Consider the following 6,000-nt stretch of genomic DNA (forward strand, 5'->3'; position numbering starts at 1 on the left):
CCGCCCCCCTCCCTCGGCTCGCCCGCGCCACCGATACCCGTGCGGGGCGGCCGCTTAAAGGGAACGCCGCGCCTTTTCCTCACTCCGCTCAGCCCCCGGGACTCCCGGGACTCCCCGGGCCCGCGCGCCCCTCGTTCCCAGTCCCTGCGGTCCCGCGACGTGGCCCCGCGAACCTCGCGCCCGTCCGGGTCGCCTGGGCAGGACGCAAGCGCCGCGCCCGCCGCTTCGAGGGGCGACCTACCCCCGCCCGGGGGAACCCCGCGTCCGCGCCCTCCGCGGAAACCCCGGCTGTCCGCGCCGGGGCGGGAAGGAGCCAGTGGAAATCGGGCGTCCCCGGGGTCTTGCTCCCCTCCCTGGCAACTCCCTCCGCCCCATCCCAGCACCCAAGTTCTGCAGGAGAGGGCGTGCGTTTCCCCGGCCACAAGACACACCTTCCCGCACCTTCCCGCACGACGGAGCTGCAAACGCGAGCACACAATGAAATCGCACGGAGCATGGGGGCTATTGGTTTACTCCGCTGTCTTAAACACTCCGGCTTAAACAGAGTTCGTGCACTGACCTCTCCAGAGTTTGCCTAATAGGAATTCAATCAAGATAATAACGGCATTTTTTATTAATGAACGCCCCCAGATAACGTTACACCAAGTTACTTGCTCCAGCCAGGAAGCCGAGGCAATGACAGACCTCACTAAAGCCACACGCTTTCCAGCCGACCAAACAGAGAAAAACGGAAAGAGAAAGAAAGAAAAGAAACCCACCTTTTCAGTCACTACTTGTCAAAGTAAACATCAAGGCAGCTGCTCTGGGGAAGACTTCGGCCCCAAAACTCCCAGACTCTATTATTTTTTTCACGTTCCCTTTGGTTAAAAAGAAGTGGGGGGTGCGAGTCTTTGGTGCCCGGTATGTACTCCTTCTGTTCTGCAGCAAAGAAGTTAAATTATTGATAGTGGAAATTGCATGGCGGAGGTAATACTCGCACCCCCTGAGCGAGGAGCTCCATTTGATCTCGGCAGGGGCAGGGAGATTTCATGCTAGCTCGCCAGGGGGAGCGGCAGCGCGAGCAGCCCTCTCCGCGGTGAATGGGAAAGTGGGTGGGAGTCCACGAGAGGGCTCCACGGTGCCTTGACGTGCGGTGTCATATGATACCTCCGCTGCCTCGAAATAGACACTCTAGTGCACGAATTACCAGAATCAAAATTCAGCGCATTTAAAATGATACATCTTTTATTAGAAGAGTTCCGTTCCAGGGCATTGCATGGTTTTGCAGATGTTTTCACTTCCCTCCCTAGCAAACTTCACACATAAACCAATCCTTTTAATAATGAACCTGGGCAGCAAAGATAAATAAAAAGCCTTCTGTTTTTTACCTACGTGTGGGGGTGGGGGTGGGGGTGAAGGGGCAATTGGCTCAGTTAATCCTCCCCTCGCGCCCCTCCCCCACCCAGCGAAGAGCAAACAGACTTTCGGGTGCGGGTAGCCAAGACCCTTGGAGAGAACCGAAGTGGGTAGGGTCCTGAGGACTATTTTCAATTTGCCATTGGAAGGACGCTGTTAACCGTCTACCTAGGTTCCTGCTTTAAAGCTGATTTTTCTTCCCATTAGTTCAAACGATTCGTACGCTACTGGGAAAGACCTTAAAATACTGAATAAGGAACAAGACAGCAGTACCTAATTTGCAAGCCTTGGACCTCCCGCAAGTGTACAAATATCATCTTGGGTGCCTACTAAAAAGCAGATTTCTCCTCCGGAATTTGTGATTTAGTAGGGGTGGGGCAGGGTCCAGGGATTAGCATTTTAACAAGCCCCTCAGGCAATTCGGATGCAGAAAATCTGAGGTCACACTCTGAGAAACACTTTCTTAAGGGCTGCATAAATGGGTGTCAGAGGAATCTCCCATCCAGCCCCCCCCCCAACAAATTTGGTGGGCAGTTTTATGTGTATGTACATTTTTCTGTAATCTCATAGGGGTTGACCTAATAATTGCTAAGACTCATTGCTGTAAGAATTTCCTTAAACACTCCAACATTAATTTGGGGAAAGGGAAAGATTTATAAACAGTTTCCTTTCCTGGACCCTCTTGTGGTTATCAAGAATGTGCTGGTTGGACTGAGTTATATACTCGGTTCAGTTTATCTAAGGGTTTAGAGTTAACAAAATGAGTTCACTTATATTAGCTGTTTTAGAGCTTGTAAAGACTAGTGACAGAAACGATTATTACTTTATATATAAAGAACCTGAGACTCAGTGCCACGAAATAATTCGCCCAAATTCACACAGCTAAATGCCAGAGACAAAACTTGAATGAACTCAGGAACTCTAGCTAGAAATATCCCTGCCTCCCCCCCACCTCAATATAAATAAAGCTATCTGTTCTTTGGAAGTGTTATCCGGAAGTATTTTGCAAATTGCTGGGCTGAATAGTCAAATTGTTCAAAAATGTGCATATTCTCTGAGTGTCACACATTTAGCTTGCACCTCTATCAACCTGACAGAACACAAGACCGATGTAAACTACCCTAGAACACAGAGGATGAAGTTTATTGTGGAATATTTAATGCATTTGAAACATGCAGGCTAGCCCGCAGCAATAAAGGACCCAGGGCATGAAGCTGGGCTTGGCCACCTCAAAGTACCTCTGTATTGATAACCCAGGGGTGTAGTCTGAACGCAGATAAAATTTCTTTTAATACTGCAAAACCATTTCAGAGGCTAGATTTATAAATTTAAAAACATACACACAAACGAAACCTTGTACTATTTTATAAAGCACTGGAAGAGCTCTACTCTAAACTTTTTTTTTTTCTAAATAGCTTTATGCTAACTTCAAACCCATGCTTTGTTTCCAACTGTGAATTTGCTCAAAAATGAGTTATTTCCTTAGCTTTTAAAGCTCAATTGTAAATTGCTTCCTTGGGGGGGGAGGGGAATACCTACCTAGTGAGAGTCAAGAATCTTACCATTCTCAGTGGTGCTCAGAGATAATGGCAAATCTTCTACCTGCTAAATTCACATTGCCAAATCAGCATTTTGCTGAAGGAAAAAGTGTTCTCCTTTACGAGACAGACTCTGATTGTGTCTGTGGCCAGTCTTCTTATTTCTACTCTCCCTTGAATAAATAAATGTTTGTATCTCTCCTTTCCAGTGTGTGGTGCAGTTTTACTGAGGAAAAGGCAGAGGAGTCAGAAATGGCAGGAATATTTCAAAATAGAAGAAGATCAAATGCCAATTCAGATAAACCCTTTGATGAATCAGACCTCTTGACATTTCTGAGCATTTTGAAACTTTCTGATTTGTGATTACAGTATTACAGAAAAAGTAAAAGATCAGACTTATGATACTAGCTTATTTGCCTTAAAGATACACCTTACATTCAGAAACAATGAAGCTAAGATAAACTAAAGTTGTACTGGTACGTTGCATGGAATTCTGAATAATATTTTTATTTGTTTCGTTCAGGTAGCATATGGAGACAGTATTAGAAGTCTAAGACCAAACTTTTTACAAAATTATTTCCCTATTGTGATCAGGGACGATGCTGAGAATATAGAGCGTTAGTCTCTCACATGATTGATAGGTTAGAAACAAAGTTCCCAAGTTTATGATCCGAACATTTTCTCAATCACCCAAAGGAGGAAAAACTAGAGCTTGAAAAGAAAATGCTCCCTATTTAACTTGGGGGGGACTTCAAAATTAATTTTGAATTAGTTAAAATCTTTATTTATTTTTGGTTATGGGCTAATTCTATTCTAACCCAATGTTCTAGAAAGACAAAGGTCAGGAAGAAATGTGAATTCCCATCTACTCTTGTCAGGAAATATAAACTAATCCTCATTACTCAAGTGGGAACAGAGGCAGTAGGCTCAGATTTGACATCAACATATTTTTTCTATTAATAATTTTAATTGGCTGAGGTCAATTCCACTATCATTACAAGCATTTTATGTTTAATTATGTTTATTTAAGTTTCCTAGTTATTCCTGCCTTCAATCCTCCTTGCGGAAAAAAAAAAAATAGTTGTCTAGAATCAAATGAATTGACCTCAAAAACTGCTGAAAATCTTAGTAATTAGCATAGAGAAAATAATAAGTAAACAGAAAACTCTCCTGCTTAGCAGAGTGGCAAAGGTATTTTCAAAGTCATGCTGCATGACTTTCAAAGGCCCAATCCAGCATTGAACTATGTCACAAATAATCCTACAAATTATTGAGTAAGGCCTGTCCTGAGAAAAATCTTACAGAAGAAATAATATCCCTGTTCATTAGATGGTACCTTTATATGAGGTATACTTCTTCTCTGTAAGCTTTTTATGAACAGATGTGTCCAAATTGGTCGACACCTGTTAAAAGAATTATGTAACCAGGCATGGCCGTTAGTGGCAAACAAACAAAAAAAAGGAACCACAGTGTGAAAATGTTAGAAGGGCAAAAATTAGGAGAATAGAGCAAGAAGGTCAAAAACCAATCCCATCTGGGAATAATATTTAGTTGGATCAAGAAAAACGGCACCAAAACCATTATGAAATAACTGAGACTGACCCCTAAACATATGAGAGTCATCAACTCGTAACCCTATGAGTTACCAGATTTTCCTGGAGAACATTTAAAACTGAATAGTGAAGAATACATCGGTTTACTCATTGTAACGTTTCTGTAAGCATGGTCAAAAAGGATGCGATTGTAGACTTAGAACAAGTTAGAACTGACAGTGATAGCTGCCTGTGGTATTTTGTTAGTTTTATTGGGAGAAGCGCCATGAGAAGAATTAGCAAATTTAAACCAAAGGGTTTCAGGACGTTGAATCAAATTGTAAGAAACAGATTACCTTATTTTGGACACCTAACTATTTAGGCTGTGTGAGATGATGGGGGTAAGAGATTTTCTACTGCTAAATTTCATATTCTTCATGGAGAAAGTCAGAAACATATACAAAAAGATAATTTTTTAAAAAATCAGTGAACTTCCTAAAGTCACATAAAAAAAAAAATCACACTAAGAATTTGGCCTGTTTTTGTGTGATTCTGAGTCTACACAGTGCCTATCTCGAATGGTCTCTTTGACAAAGGACCAGAGCAGGATGTGCAAGTGGCTCTTTTGTCAAAATCCTCTAGGATAGTGCAGGCATGGTAAGAATACAATCCTCAGGGCTACACATGTGGCAGCCAAGGGTTAGGCTTTTGATTTGTCTAGCATACAGAATCATTCGGAAACCTAAGAAACTCTTGACTTTTCCCAACTTTTAGTTCATCTTCAGTTTATTATCTTCACATCATGGTTACATTCATTCAGTTGATGAAAACTTGCTGAATACCTACTGTCAGACATTGCTGTGTGGACTATGTTTTGTTTTGTTTTAAGATTTTATTTTTTTCAGTAATCTCTACATCCAACATGGGGCTCAAACTCACCACCGTGAGTTGAAGAGTCGCATGTTCCACTGACTGAGACAGTCAGGTGCCCCAACTCTATGAACTATGTTAAAGGAAGATGAATAAAACATATTTCAGCTCTTTAAGATGCTCAAATTCTGGAATATAAGATTTGTCTTTTAATCCATTGGGTCACTTGAGAATTAGTTAAGGGAAGGAAATTATGTTTGGTTTTGTTTTCCCTTGTCATGGGTTTGGTGTATGGAAAGATGACATTAGCAGGCTGCCAGTGGCCAGGTGATAGTAGTGATGGACAAGAAACTTGTTCCCAAAACTGGAAGGGCACCTAGCAGCTTGGGAGGACCCACCATGATTGATCGGTGCCCTATCTACTCTTGGTTGGCAGCATTTTACAAAAGGTAGAAAAAGGGTAAGGGGTCATGGATATAAGTAGTGGTAGGAAGGAAATGAGGCATAGTTCAGGCAAATAATTTTTCTAAATATGATTAGGCAGATTTATCAAAAGATAGGTACAGAAGGGATCTTAAGAGACTATCTTGTCTTCCTCACTGCTCATAGGCCTACCATTACAGACCAATAAAGGAGATTCCACATCTCTCTTCTGAGGACCTTTC

This window comes from Panthera leo, chromosome D1 (genome assembly GCF_018350215.1).
Source record: "Panthera leo isolate Ple1 chromosome D1, P.leo_Ple1_pat1.1, whole genome shotgun sequence".
Lineage (NCBI taxonomy): Eukaryota > Metazoa > Chordata > Mammalia > Carnivora > Felidae > Panthera > Panthera leo.